The sequence below is a fragment of the Chiloscyllium punctatum genome, chromosome 30 (genome assembly GCF_047496795.1).
Source record: "Chiloscyllium punctatum isolate Juve2018m chromosome 30, sChiPun1.3, whole genome shotgun sequence".
In the NCBI taxonomy this organism is placed as follows: domain Eukaryota; kingdom Metazoa; phylum Chordata; class Chondrichthyes; order Orectolobiformes; family Hemiscylliidae; genus Chiloscyllium; species Chiloscyllium punctatum.
The window spans coordinates 1,479,493-1,495,890 of NC_092768.1; positions in this window are offsets into that span (position 1 = coordinate 1,479,493).

The window sequence follows — 16,398 nt, forward strand, 5'->3', positions numbered from 1 at the left end:
GAGGATTCCACTGGTGCAAAGGTAGTGCCCCTACCTCTACATCAGAGAGTCCTGGGTTCAAGTCATAGAGCTGTACAGCACGGAAACAGACCCTTTGCTCCAACTTGGCAAAAATGAGGACTGCAGATGCTGGAGGTTAGAGTCAAGAGTGTGGTGCTGGAAAAGCACAGCAGGTCAGGCACAATCCGAGGAGCAGGAAAATCGACACGACATTTCAGGCAAAAGCCTGATGAAGGGCTTTTGCCCGAAACATCACATCGATTTTCCTGCTCCTCGGATGCTGTACTTTTCTAGCACCACACCCTTCGCTCCAACTCGTACATGCTGATCAGATATCCTCGATAAATCTGGTCCCATCTGCCAGCACTTGGCCAGTATCCCTCTAAACCCTTCCTATCGTACACCCATCCAGATGCCTTTTAAATGTTGTAATTGTACCAGAAATCTTTCCCCCCTCACCATAAACCTATGCCCTCTTGTTGTGGACTCCCCCACCCCAGGGAAAAGACCTTGTCTATTTACTCTATCCATGTCTCTTATGATTTTATGAACCTCGATAATGTCACCTGTCAGCCTCTGACACTCCAGAGAAAATACCCCAGCCTATTCAGCCCCTCCCTACAGCTCAAACCCTCCAACCGTGGCAGCATTCTTGTAAATATTTTCTGGATCCTTTCAAGTTTCACAACATCCTTCTTATAGCAGTGAGACCAGAATTGCACACAATACTCCAAAAGTGGCCAAACTAATGTCTTGTATAGCCGCAAAGAGACCTCCCAACTCCTTCGGCTCAGGATTCCTAACAGAAACTAAGTTCCCATATCTCTTTAGGTGTACATTCTATAGTATTGTTGCTTTAATCCTGTTTGAATATTCCTCAACCGTTGTGGACTTATACATTTTCTTATATCCCTTTCATTTTTTTTCATAGACCCATTCACAGTCACCTCCCAGCTTTTGGAAGTTGCTTTACATACCTCTATCCCCCAATCACATGCAGAAGTTCTTTAACTGGCCAGTAAGGTAACTTTCCATACTTTAGTGAACAACAAACTAATGTAGCCATGCTTCAAATTAACCACGAGGCAATGAAACAGGTAACTGACAATGTATAAAGGAATAAAACCGAGCAATCCTGCCAATTCATTCTGATTTTGTGATTCGGGCTAGTACAATTGACTAGTAAAAATAATAAATTAAATAATCATTACCTGTAATTCGAAGGTGGAAAGTGAACAAGTGACTAAGACATTTTAAAAATCATCAATATAAACTGGAAATTCATTCATTGAATATTAAATACTTAAAATGTAAAATATACACAGTTTCCAACTTTGAAATCCACTATAATTACCCGGCTCTAGTCCCTTAATTTAAATCCAGGATTAAGTTGCTTAAGTGGTCCTGACTCGTCATTGCTCATTTACAATGCTATAGATCGTGAAATGACAACTGCCTTAAAAGGTCTTGTCTACTCAAATAGTAAAAAAAACCTTCCAGATTAGATTCCCTACAGTGTGGAAACAGGACCTTCAGCCCATCAAGTCCATACCAACCCTCAGAAGTGTAACCCACCCAGACCCATTTCCCTCTGATTAATGTACCTAACACTATGGGCAATTTAGCATGACCAATTCACCTGACCGGCACACCTTGGACTGTGGGAGGAAACCGGAGTAAGCCCACGCAGACACAGGGAGAATGTGCAAACTCCACACAGACAGTCACCCGAGGCTGGAATCAAAACTGGGACCCTGGTGCTGTGAGGCTAACCACTGAGCCACCATGCCACCCAGAATCATGGGCAAATAATGGCCGAATCCAAAGACATAGATATTAACCTTAGGATATTAATTTTATTAGATGATTTATCACAACCTGAGAGAGTCATAGAGATGTACAGCATGGAAACAGACCCTTTGGTCCAACCCGTCCATGCCGACCAGATATCCCAACCCAATCTATTCCCACCTTCTAGTACCCGGCCCATATCCCTCCAAACCCTTCCTATTCATATACCCATCCAAATGCCTCTTAAATGTTACAATTGTACCAGCCTCCACCACATCCTCTGGCAGCTCATTCCATACATGTACCACCGTCTGCATGAACATGTTGCCCTGAGGTCTCTTTTATATCTTTCCCCTCTCACCCTTAAACCTATGCCCTCTAGTTCTGGAATCCCCAACCCCAGGTAAAATACTTTGTTGATTTATCCTATCCATTCCCCTCATAATTTTGTAAACCTCTATAAGGTCACCTCTTAGCCTCCGACGCTCCAGGGAAAACAGCCCCAGCCTGTTCAGCCTCTCCCTACAGTTCAAATCCTCCAACCCTGGCAATATCCTTGCAAATCTTTTCTGAACCCTTTCAAGTCTCACAACATCTCTCCGATAGGATGGAGACCAGAATTGCACGCAATATTCCAAGAGTGGCCTAACCAATGTCCTGTACAGCCGCAACATGACCTCCCAACTCCTGTACTCAATACTCTGACCAATAAAGGAAAGCAAACCAAACACCTTCTTCACTATCTGATCTACCTGCGACTCCACTTTCAAGGAGCTATGAACCTGTACTCTAAGGTTTCTTTGTTCAGCAACACTCCCTAGGACCTTACCATTAAGTGTATAAGTCCTGCTAAGATTTGCTTTCCCCAAAATGCAGCACCTTGCATTTATCTGAATTAAACTCCATCTGCCACTTCTCAGCCCATTGGCCCATCTGGTCCAGATCCTGTTGTAATCTGAGGTAACCCTCTTCACTGTCCACTACACCCACAGTTTTGGTGTCATCTGCAAACTTACTAACTGTACCTCTTATGCTCGCATCCAAATCATTTATGTAAATGTCAAAAAGTAGAGGACCCAGCACCGATCCTTGTGGCACTCCACTGGTCACAGGCCTCCAGTCTGAAAAACAACCCTCCACCACCATCCCCTGTCTTCTACCTTTGAGCCAGTTCTGTATCCAAATGGCTAGTTCTCCCTGTATTCCATGAGATCTAACCTTGCTAACCAGTCTCCATGGGGAACCTTGTCAAACATCTTACTGACGTCCATATAGATCACATCAACTGCCCTGCCCTCATCAATCTTCTTTGCTACTTCTTCAAAAAAACTCAATCAATGATTTCCCATGCACAAAGCCATGTTGACTATCCTGAATCAGTCCTTGCCTTTCCAAATACATGAACATTCTGTCCCTCAGGATTCCCTCCAGCAACTTGCCCACCACTGAGGTCATGCTCACCGGTCTATAGTTCCCTGGCTTGTCCTTACCACCGTTCTTAAACAGTGGCACCATGTTTGCCAACCTCGAGTCTTCTGGCACCTCTCTTGTGACTATTGATGATTCAAATATCTCAGCAAGAGGCTCAGCAATCACTTCTCGAGCTTCCCACAGAGTTCTCGGGTACACCTGATCAGGTCCTGGGGATTTATCCACCTTTAACCGTTTCAAGACATCCAGCACTTCCTTCTCTGTAATCTGGACATTTTACAAGATGTCACCATCTATTTCCCTACAGTATATGTCTTCCATGTCCTTTTTCCACAGTATATACTGATGCAAAATATTCAATTATTATCTCCCCCATTTTCTGTGGCTCCACACAAAGGCCGCCTTGCTGATCTTTGAGTGGCCCTATTCTCTCCCTAGTTACCCTTTGTCCTTAATATATTTGTAAAAACCCTTTGGATTCTCCTTAATTCTATTTGCCAAAGCTATCTCATGTCCCCTTTTTGCCCTCCTAATTTCCCTCTTAAGTATACTCCTACTGCCTTTATACTCTTCTAAGGATTCATTCGATCTATCCTGTCTATACCTGACATATGCTTCCTTCTTTTTCTTAAACAAACCCTCCATTTCTTTAGTCATCCAGCATTCCCTATACCTACCAGCCTTTCCTTTCACCCTGACAGGAACATACTTTCTCTGGATTCTTGTTATCTCATTTCTGAAGGCTTCCCATTTTCCAGCCGTCCCTTTACCTGAGAACATCTGTCCCTAATCAGCTTTCGAAAGTTCTTGCCGATTACTGTCAAAATTGGCCTTTTTCCAGTTTAGAACTTCAGTTTTTTGGTCTGGTCTATCCTTTTCCATCACTATTTTAAAATGAATAGAATTATGGTTGCTGGCCCCAAAGTGTTCCCCCACTGACACCTCAGTCACCTGCCCTGCCTTATTTCCCAAGAGTAGGTCAAGTTTTGCACCTTCTCCAGTAGGTACATCTACATACTGAATCAGAAAATTGTCTTGTACACACTTAACAAATTCCTGTCCATCTAAACCTTTAACACTATGGCAGTCCCAGTCGATGTTTGAAAAGTTAAAATCCCCTACCATAACCACCCTATTATTCTTACAGATAGCTGAGATCTCCTTACAAGTTTGTTTCTCAATTTCCCTCTGACTATTAGGGGGTCTATAATACAATCCCAATAAGGTGATCATCCCTTTCTTATTTCTCAGTTCCATCCAAATAACTTCCCTGGATGTATTTCTGGGAATATCCTCCCTCAGCACAGCAGTAATGCTATCCCTTATCAAAAATGCCACTCCTCCTCCTCTCTTGCCTCCCATTCTATCCTTCCAGCATTTGTATCCTGGAACATTAAGCTGCCAGTCCTGCCCATCCCTGAGCCATGTTTCTGTAATTGCTATGACATCCCAGCCCCATGTTCCTAACCATGCCCTGAGTTCATCTGCCTTCCCTGTTAGGCCCCTTGCATTGAAATAAATTATCAGTCTACCTTGTTCTCTGCCTGCCCTGACTGTTTGACTCACTTCTGTTCTCAACTGTACCAGTCTCAGATTGATCTCTTTCCTCACTATCTCCCTGGGTCCCACCCCCCCCCCCCCCCCCACCTTACTAGTTTAAATCCTACGAAGTAGTTCTAGCAAATCTCCCAGCTAGTATATTAGTCCCCTTCCAATTTAGGTGCAATCCGTCCTTCTTGTACAGGTCACCTCTCCCCCAAAAGAGATTCCATGGCATGGTGGTTAGCACTGCTGTCTTACAGCACCAGGCTCCTGGGTTCGATTCCCGCCTGTCTGTGTGGAGTTTGCACGTTCTCCCTGTGCCTACGTGGGTTTCCTCCCATAATCCAAAGATATGCAGGTCAGGTGAATTCGCTATGCTAAATTGCCCACAGTTTTAGGTACATTAGTCAGAGGTAAATATAGGGAGTGGGTTTCTCTTCGGAGGGGCGGTGTGGACGTGTTGGGCCGAAGGGCCTGCTTCCACACTGGAGAGAATCTAATCTAATCTAAGACAAAAATGTGAATCCTTCTCCCATACACCAGCTCCTCAGCCATGCATTCATCTGCTCTATCCTCCTATTCCATCCCTCACTAGCTCGTAGCACTGGGAGTAATCCAGATATTACTACCCTTGAGGACCTCCTTTTTAAATTTCTGCCTAACTCTCTGTAATCTCCTTTCAGAGTCTAAACCTTTTCTCTTCCAATGTCGTTGTTTCCAATGTGGACAATGACCTCCTGCTGGCCCCTCTCCCCCCCATGAGAACATTCTGCACCCTCTCTGAGACATCCTTGATTCTGGCACCAGGGAAACAACACACCATTCTGCTTTTTCTCTGCTGGCCACAGAAACGTCTGTCTGTACCTCAGACTACAGAATCCCCTAATACAATTGATCTCTTGGATGCCAACGTACCCCTCGTTGCATTAGCGTCAGTCTCAACACCAGAAACTTGGCTGTTCATGCTACGTTCCCCTGAGAATCCATCACCCTCTACATTTTCCAAAACAGCATACCTGTTTGAAATGGGTATATCCACAAAAGACTCCTGCTCTAGGTGCCTACCTTTCTTACCCTTCCTGGAGTTAACCCATCTATGTGACTGTATCTGAGTCTTTCCCCACTTCCTATAACTGCCATCCATCACATACTGTTGCTGTTGCAAATTCCTCATTGCTTCTATCTGTCTCTCCAACCGATCCACTTGATCTGATAAGATTCACATCCAACAGCATTTATGGCAGATAGAATCTGCAGTAACCCTTAAACTCTCTTTAAACTCCCACATCTGACAAGAAGTACATATCACTGTACTAAAGGCCATTTTTGCTCCTTCACAATCTACAGACACAGAAAATAACACCGTCTTATTCCTCTGCAAAACACTGCACCAGGTTAAATTAATAGCTATGGCTTATATTTTAAGTTTAATCAAGAGACTTATCTCCAAAAACATATCATCAAGAAAGAACCCACTGTGTTCACTAATACAGCCTTTCTCTTGGACAGACTTAAAACAACAATTAACTTATCTGATTCTGTGTTGTGAACTTCACCCAAACAGGTTCCTCCAAGATTAGTTGTGAAATTCACTGTTTGTTAATTTTCCCAGTTGCACCAATGGGCTGAGAAGTGGCAGATGGAGTTTAATTCAGATAAATGCGAGGTGCTGCATTTTGGGAAAGCAAATCTTAGGAGGACTTATACACTTAATGGTAAGGTCCTAGGGAGTGTTGCTGAACAAAGAGACCTTGGAGTGCAGGTTCATAGCTCCTTGAAAGTGGAATTGCAGGTCGATAGGATAGTGAAGAAGGTGTTTGGTATGCTTTCCTTTATTGGTCAGAGTATTGAGTATGGGAGTTGGGAGGTCATGTTGCGGCTGTACAGGACATTGGTTAGGCCAGTGTTGGAATATTGCTTGCAATTCTGGTCTCCTTCCTATCGGAAAGATGTTGTGAAACTTGAAAGGGTTCAGAAAAGATTTGCAAGGCTGTTGCCAGGTTTGGAGGATTTGAGCTGTAGGGAGAGGCTGAACAGGCTGGGGCTGTTTTCCCTGGAATGTCGGAGGCTGAGGGGTGACCTTATAGAGGTTTACAAAATTATGAGGAGCATAGATAGGATAAATAGACAAAGTCTTTTCCCTGGGGTCGGGGAGTCCAGAACTAGAGGGCATAGGTTTAGGGTGAGAGGGGAAAGATATAAAAGAGACGTAAGGGGCAACCTTTTCATGCAGAGGGTGGTACGTGTGTGGAATGAGCTGCCAGAGGATGTGGTGGAGGCTGGTACAATTGTAACATTTAAGAGGCATTTGGATGGGTATATCAATAGGAAGGGTTCGGAGGGATATGGGCCAGCTGCTGGCAGATGGGACTGGATTGGGTTGGGATATCTGGTTGGCATGGACGGGTTGGACCGAAGGGTCTGTTTCCATGCTGTACATCTCTATGACTCTATGACTATGACACTCCAATGTCCAGCGACACATGAATTCATAAACAGCAAAGGCAGTAACTGTGCAGGATCTCTCTCTCTCTCTCTCTCTCTCCTGCACTGTCCTCACCATGTGCTTCCTTTGTCTGCTCTTCTCCCTTTCAAAACTGCTGTTGTTTTGACTTTTTTTTCCAAATGTTGTCTTCCTCCGTATTAAACTGATTTGAAATTGAATAAGGTTGGCTTTCATGTAAGGATAAAAGAGATTAGTTAGAGACTGACAGCAGGGCAGTCTTGGCCTGTAAGAAGAACAGGAGATAATATTTCATTTCATAATCACTGAAGAACCCTAACCTTAAAAGAAATCATGTTAAGTTTCCAAAATGCAAACCAGATTCAAAACATTCCCGATCTCAAGCTCCAGGCAACAAAACACGAACGTTCAATCACCAACAAACAAATGTGCATTCTAACCGAATCACAAAGGGTTGTGATTTGGAGATGCCGGTATTGGACTGGGGTGTACAAAGTTAAAAAATCACACATCACCAGGTTATAGTCCAACAGGTTTAATTGGAAGCACACTAGCTTTCGGAGCGACACTCCTTCATCAGGTGATAGTGGAGGGCTCGATCGTAACACAGAATTTATAGCAAAAATTTGCAGTGTGATGTCACTGAAATTATACATTGAAAAATTGATTGTCTGTTAAGCCTTTCATCTGTTAGAATACAGTGATTGTTTCACTTCTTTCATGTGTAAATCACAAAACCTTTTTTTAAAGTTGCATTCTTGGGTTAGCTGTTAACTATGGTGATAGCTAGACAATATGTTGAAGGTAAAAACAATGACTGCAGATGCTGAAAATCAAATACTGGATTAGTGGTGCTGGAAGAGCACAGCAGTTCAGGCAGCATCCAACGAGCAGCGAAATCGACGTTTCGGGCAAAAGCCCTTCATCAGGAATAAAGGCAGTGAGCCTGCAGCATGGAGAGATAAGCTAGAGGAGGATGGGGGTGGGGAGAGAGTAGCATAGAGTACAATGGGTGAGTGGGGGAGGAGATGAAGGTGATAGGTCAAGGAGGAGAGGGTGGAGTGGATAGGTGGAAAAGAAGATAGGCTGGTGTTGGCCCACTGTGTTCTCTGTCTATGCCATGATGTTTAGATTGATTCTAATCTAAAAAGTGAGATAACAGAGTTTTACATAAATTCATGCAGTTTTCGAGCTCAGAGTTTTACATGAATTCATGCAGTTTTTGAGCAAAGTACGATATAACCCTGAAAGTACAAATTCACCCCACAAATGTGTGCATGTGGGTCTTTGTCTGTGTGTGTGTGTGTGTGTGTCTGTCTGGGGTGGGGGTTGTGAGTGTGGGAGTGTGTGTCTATAAGGGTGTGTGTGGGTGTCTGTGTGCGTGTCTGTGTGTACCTGTGTCCGTGTGTATGTGAGAGTGTGTGTGTGTAGGAATATATGTGTGTGTGTAGTGCAATGGTCCTGAAGAAGGGCTGATGCCCGAAACGTCGATTCTCCTGTTCCTTCGATGCTGCCTGACCTGCTGCGCTTTTCCAGCAACACATTTTCAGCTCAATTGTGTGATTTTTAACTTTGCACAAAGGGTGAAACTTTCTACAAGCTATAGAGCTTTCTCTATCCATCTCTCTCTCTCTCTCCCTCTCTCTCTCTCTCTCTCACACACACACACACACACACACTCCCTGTCTCACTCTCTGTCTCCTTTCTCTCTCACACATGAACATTTTCCAACCTTCTTTATATCTCAGTTTTTTGCTTTTGTTTCTCCCTTTCTCGTAAGGGTAATGAGGCCCTTACATTCCAGAACAGTCAACGTTAGGGAGTTTAGTCTCATAAATCCTGGCTGTGACACATAACTCTGGATTAGTGGTGCTGGAAGAGCACAGCAGTTCAGGCAGCATCCAAGTAGCTTTGAAATCGACGTTTCGGGCAAAAGCCCTTCATCAGGAATAAAGGCAGTGAGCCTGAAGCGTGGAGAGATAAGCTAGAGGAGGGTGGGGGTGGGGAGAAAGTAGCATAGAGTACAATGGGTGAGTGGGGGAGGGGATGAAGGTGATAGGTCAAGGAGGAGAGGGTGGAGTGGATAGGTGGAAAAGAAGATAGGCAGGTAGGACAAGTCCGGACAAGTCGTGGGGACAGTTACTGAACTGGAAGTTTAGAACTAGGGTGAGGTGGGGGAAGGGGACATGAGGAAACTGTTGAAGTCCACATTGATGCCCTGGGGTTGAAGTGTTCCGAGGCGGAAGATGAGGCGTTCTTCCTCCAGGCATCTGGTGGTGAGGGAGCGGCGGTGAAGGAGGCCCAGGACCTCCATGTCCTCGGCAGAGTGGGAGGGGGAGTTGAAATGTTGGGCCATGGGGTGGTGTGGTTGATTGGTGCGGGTGTCCCGGAGATGTTCCCTAAAACGCTGTGCTAGGAGGTGTCCAGTCTCCCCAATGTAGAGGAGACCGCATCGGGAGTAACGGATACAATAAATGATATTAGTGGATGTGCAAGTAAAACTTTGATGGATGTGGATGGCTCCTTTAGGGCCTTGGATAGAGGTGAGGGAGGAGGTGTGGGTGCAGGTTTTACAGTTCCTGCGGTGGCAAGGGAAAGTGCCAGGATTGGAGGGTGGGTTGTTTGGGGGCGTGGACCTGACCAGGTAGTCACGGAGGGAACGGTCTTTGCGGAAGGCAGAAAGGGGTGGGGAGGGAAATATATCCCTGGTAGTGGGGTCTGTTTGGAGGTGGCGGAAATGTCGGCGGATGATTTGGTTTGTGCTTAACCAAGTGTGCAAAACCTAAATACATCTCAGCCGTTCCATTTGCAATTCTAACATTGTTTTCCAGCTAAGTTTTTCGTGCCTTTGCATTTGCCCACAACCCAGAGGAAATACAATAGAGCCTCTAATAGTTACCCAATATGTCCTGTATGCCAAATTCATTAAACTCTGGACATCCTGAAGCAAGCAACGAGAATTACAGTAGATATGTACGAGCCAATGAAAACTAATGCTGGGCACTCGAATGGATGGGGAGTGGTGGGGGGGAGGGGTGCATCTTGAAACGTGACGCGGACCTCAGCGTGGGTCCAGGGCTTCTCAAATGGGGTGATAACCCTGGACCAAGCAAATTCTCTATTACCAATTTTGGAAACCTTAAGGTGCTTTCAGCAGATCTTTCAGCCCGAACACCAGGGCCCTGTTGAGTACACACACTCGGGTCTTGTGGCCGAGCAGCAAGAATTGTATCAGCATTTTAGTCCCCCGGCCAGCTTTCCTTTCTGTTCAAACAGACAAGAACGGCAACTCCCCTCCGTATTTCATTAACAAAAGAACAAACAAAGCAGCAAAGCAAGACATGCCAAGCTGAGCAGACATGACAGGGACAACAAACAACAAGACTCATAAGTAGCCAAGATGATAATGTGTTGCTGGTCGGGCACCTGCTGCGCTTTTCCAGCAACACATTTTCAGCTCTGATCTCCAGCATCTGCAGTCCTCACTTTCTCCCCTAATGAGTAGCCAAGCCTAAACCGTTTGACTACCAGTCACCGACCACTTTTCCTTTTGTTTATGTTAATGCTTAACTCGAGCACATACATTTTTTGAGGACCTCAATAGATTTCATGGTCCCGTTATTAACTCATTCAATTCCCAATTTGGTGGCGGTGTCCTGCCGTGAGCGCAAAGCTGATTCTTTGTGGGCTTTTCACACGGAATTGCCAAATCCATTGCTGGGCTGATTTAACCAACTGAGTACGCTTTAGGGCCAGCTAGTGGCTACTGCTGATCACCTAATGGCTTTTTTAAGGCGCCAATAGCTTCCGCAGACTGTCAGATTTCTTTGGAGACTTCTCACACGCACCACCCAGAACAATTTAAATGCCAATCCGACCAAATCTGGGTTTCTCGACTCTGAGAAGGTCCCTACCTTGCTCTCTCTCCTTAAAAAATGGAGTTCCCAACCCCAGGTGTTCTCGACTTCTATCTCTTTGAAAACAGGGTTCCCAACCCCGGACTCAAACTTCTCTGCCCCCCTTTTTTTTTTGGTAGGGTCCTCCTGACCCTATCCTTGCCAAAACTGATCCTTTTGGGCTGAACTAGAGAGTAGACAACGAGAAGTCAGTTCAGCCACAACTTTAATGAGAGGAAAACCAAACGGGTATAAGATACTCATTCTGGATTAGTGGTGCTGGAAGAGCACAGCAGTTCAGGCAGCATCCAAGTAGCTTCGAAATCAACGTTTCGGGCAAAAGCCCTTCATCAGTGAGTCTGAAGCGTGGAGAGATAAGCTAGAGGGGGGGTGGGGGTGGGGAGAAAGTAGCATAGAGTACAATGGGTGAGTGGGGGAGGGGATGAAGGTGATAGGTCAGGGAGGAGAGTGTGGAGTGGATAGGTGGAAAAGAAGATAGGCAGGTAGGACAAGTCTGGACAAGTCGTGGGGACAGTTACTGAACTGGAAGTTTAGAACTAGGGTGAGGTGGGGGAAGGGGAAATGAGGAAACTGTTGAAGTCCACATTGATGCCCTGGGGTTGAAGTGTTCCGAGGCGGAAGATGAGGCGTTCTTCCTCCAGGCATCTGGTGGTGAGGGAGCAGCGGTGAAGGAGGCCCACAACCTCCATGTCCTCGGCAGAGTGGGAGGGGGAGTTGAAATGTTGGGCCACGGGGCGGTGTGGTTGAGTGGTGCGGGTGTCCCGGAGATGTTCCCTGAAACGCTCTGCTAGGAGTTGTCCATTCTCTCCAATGTAGAGGAGACCGCATCGGGATACAATAAATGATATTAGTGGATGTGCAAGTAAAACTTTGATGGATGTGGATGGCTCCTTTAGGGCCTTGGATAGAGGTGAGGGAGGAGGTGTGGGCGCAGGTTTTACAGTTCCTGCAGTGGCAGGGGAAAATGCCAGGATTGGAGGGTGGGTCGTAGGGGGGTGTGGACCCGACCAGGAAGTCACGGAGGGAACGGTCTTTGCGGAAGGTGGAAAGGGGTGGAGAGGGAAATATATCCCTGGTAGTGGGGTCTGTTTAGAGGTGGTGGAAATGTCGGCGGATGATTTGGTTTATGCGAAGGTTGGTAGGGTGGAAGGTGAGCACCAGGGGCGTTCTGTCCTTGTTATGGTTGGAGGGGTGGGGTCTGAGGGCGGAGGTGCGGAATGTGGACGAGATGCGTTGGAGGGCATCTTTAACCACGTGGGAAGGGAAATTGCAGTCTCTAAAGAAGGAGGCCATCTGGTGTGTTCTGTGGTGGAACTGGTCCTCCTGGGAGCAGATCCGGTGGAGGCGGAGGAATTGGGAATACGGGATGGCATTTTTGCAAGAGGTAGGGTGGGAAGAGGTGTAATCCAGGTAGCTGTGGGAGTCGGTGGGTTTGTAAAAAATGTCAGTGTCAAGTTGGTCGTCATTAATGGAGATGGAGAGGTCCAGGAAGGGGAGGGAGGTGTCAGAGATGGTCCAGGTAAATTTAAGGTCAGGGTGGAATGTGTTGGTGAAGTTGATGAATTGCTCCACCTCCTCGCGGGAGCACGAGGTGGCGCCAATGCAGTCATCAATGTAGCGGAGGAAGAGGTGAGGAGTGGTGCCGGTGTAATTACGGAAGATCAACTGTTCTACGTAGCCAACAAAGAGACAGGCATAGCTGGGGCCCATACATGTGCCCATGGCTACCCCTTTGGTCTGGTGGAAGTGGGAGGATTCAATGGAGAAATTGTTAAGGGTGAGGGCCAGTTTGGCCAAACGAATGAGAGTGTCGGTGAAAGGGTACTGTTGGGGACGTCTGGAGAGGAAAAAATGGAGGGCTTGGAGGCCCTGGTCATGGCGGATGGAGGTGTAGAGGGATTGGATATCCATGGTGAAGATAAGGCATTGGGGGCCAGGGAAACGGAAGTCTGGGAGGAGGTGGAGGGCGTGGGTGGTGTCTCGAACGTATGTGGAGAGTTCCTGGACTAGGGGGGATAGGACAGTGTCAAGGTAGGTAGAGATGAGTTCAGTGGGGCAGAAACATGCTGAGACAATGGGTCGGCCAGGGTGGTCAAGCTTGTGGATCTTGGGAAGGAGGTAGAACCGGGCAGTGCGGGGTTCCCGGACTATGAGGTTGGAAGCTGTGGGTGGGAGATCTCCTGAGGTGATGAGTTTCTGTATGGTCTGGGAGATGATGGTTTGGTGATGGGGGGTGGGTTCATTGTCGAGGGGGCAGTAGGAAGAGGTGTCCTCGAGTTGACGTTTGGCTTCAGCGGTGTAGAGGTCAGTGCGCCAGACTACCACTGCGCCCCCTTTATCCGCTGGCTTGATAGTGAGGTTGGGATTGGAGCAGAGGGATTGGAGGGCTGCGCGTTGTGAGGGTGAGAGGTTGGAGTGGGGGAGGGGGGTAGACAGGTTGAGGCGGTTAATGTCCCGGCGGCAGTTGGAAATGAAGAGGTCGAGGGCAGGTAATAGGTCAGCGCGGGGTGTCCAGGTGGATGCAGTGTGTTGGAGGTGAGCGAAGGGATCCTTGGAAGGTGGGCGGGAGTCCTGATTGGGAAAGTAAGCTCGGAGGCGGAGGCGACGGAAGAATTGTTCGACATCACGGCGTGTATTAAATTCATTGATGCGTGGACGGAGGGGGATGAAGGTGAGTCCTTTGCTGAGGACTGATCGTTCGTCCTCAGTGAGGGGGAGGTCTGGGGGGATGGTGAAAACTCAGCAGGGCCGGGAGCTGGGATCTGGTGTGGGTGTGGAGCTGGGAGTGATACTCATGTCTGGCTGGCCAATTCCTCAACACTCAATAGCAGAGGAAACAAGGCTCTTACATCGCTGTCCATAATCCATCCGTATCGAGTCACTGCACTATATGAAGATCTAGACTCCCCCAAGAGGGGTCTCTCGGCTCTGAGATCGGTCAGTTAATGTCTTATGATTCATTTTATGAAGACTTCCTTGTCTGCTTTATCTTTTAATTCAGCCAGCTCAGCAAAAGCAGGAAATACAGCTTTCAACCACTTTAGTACAGTATTAATCTTGAAGTCATTTTGTTATATTATTTTATATTAAAAATCCATTTTGTTATTAATAAAAGCTTACATAGATTTGTTGCTCCTGACAACAGCTTAAATCCAGATTTTAGATCCTTGCCAATGATTTTTGGTTGTGAATATAGGAGATATAGTCGGTAACTTTACAGATGACACAAAAGTTGGAGGTGTAGTGGACAGCGAAGAAGGTTACCTCAGATTACAACAGGATCTTGGTCAGATGGTCCAGTTGGCTGAGGAGTAGCAGATGGTGTTTAATTTAGACAAATGCGAGGTGCACTTTGGGAAAGCAAATCAGAACAGATCTATACAGTTCATGGTAAGATTCTAGGGATTGATGCAGACCAAAGAGACCTTGGAGTGCAGGTTCATAGCTCCTTGAAAGTGGAGTCACAGGCAGATAGGATAGTGAAGAAGGCATTTGGTATGCTTTCCTTTATTGGTCAGACTACTGAGTATAGCAGTTGGGAGGTCTTGTTGCAACAGGACATTGGTTAGGTCACTTTTGGAATGTTACGTGCAATTCTGGTCTCCTTCCTATTGGAAAGATGTCATGAAACTTGAAAGGATTCAGAAAATATTTACAAGGATGTAGCAAGGGTTAGAGGATTTGAGCTTTAGGGAGAAACTGAATAAGTTGGTGCTGATTTCCCCGGAGTGTTGGGGGCTGAGGGGTGGCCTTATAGGGGCTTGTAAAATCATGAAGGGCATGGATACAGTAAATAGACAATGTCTTTTCCCGGGGGTAGAGTAGTCCAGAACTAGAGGGCATAGGTTTAGGGTGAGAGGGGAAAGATATAAAAGGGGCAACGTTTTCATGTGGAAAGTGGTGTGCTTATGGAATGAGCTGCCAGAGAAAGTGGTGGGGGCCGGTACAATTGCAACATTTGAAGGGCATCTGGATAGGTATATGAAAAGGAAGTGTTTAGAGGGTTATGGACCAAGTGCTGGCAAATGGGACGAGATTAGGTTAGGATATCTGGTCATCCCGGATGATTTGGAATGAAGGGTCTGTTTCTGTGATGTACATCTTTATGACTCTAAAAGCAGAAATTGCTGGAGAAACTCAGCACGTCCAGCACCATCTGTAGAGACAGAAACAGAGTTAATGTTTCAAGTCGAGTGACCCTTCTTGACAACCTAGACTTGAAACATTCTCTCTCTACAGATGCCTCCAGCCCTGCTGAGTTTCTTCAGCAATTTCTGTTTGTGTCTGTTTCAGATCTCCAGCAGCCAGAGTACTTTTGTTTTACATTTGATGTAGCAGGAATGATCTGGTCCATAATCCTTGAGACAGGCCAACAGGGGTATCCTGGAAATGTGCATGCATTATCAGAGCCTCTGTCTAGTTTCCCATTCAGTGGGGCTGCCTGAAGATGCTGACATCTTCTGGCTTCTGAATCCAGGAAAAGTTGAATCCAGATTTCTCCTTTTCTAGTGTGGATTCTCTCTCTCTGGTCTAAAAGCTCTACACTGGATATCAATGGCATCAAACATCTTGGATACTGTTGAAGTCAATCTGATAAATATTTATTCAAGCATTAAGCAATGGTACATATACACAATGACATCAGTTGCTGAACAGCCCTGTGTGAACTATCGTCTCTCTCAGCAGGTCATGTCTCCAGGATGGTTGATTGCACCACCTTACCCATTGGCAGTCATGAAATCCACCTCAAAGTCTTCCTTGGAGCCTTTCTTGTGATGGATGAGGGTCGTTGTAGAATTTCGAGTTTGCGATCAGCAATTTGCTGACTTTGTTCAGGTGCTTCGAACCACCCCCAGATCCCTGGGTCTGACACTCAACTTCTGAGGGAATGTGAAATGAAAGACGCAGTAGACAGGCATTTCAGGGGAAAAGAATCGCTGCGTTTATTTAATCACAAAACGGAAAGTAAAGTGCGAGATAAAACAGTGAAATTGACTCAATTATACAGACACAATTATATCATTTGTGATGAAGGGCTTTTGGCCGAAATGTTGATCTTCCTGCTCCTCGGATGCTGCCTGGACTGCTGTGCTTTTCCAGCTCTACTCTAATCTTGACAATTAGACAGAGGACAGTAATGGATGCACTATCAAATTAAATAAAGGTTAAAACACTATTCTAAACTAACCAGTAGTTTTAATCACAGATGCTTCCTTCAGTCTTGTTGCCTTTGGCGTCCCTGCACTGTCACCA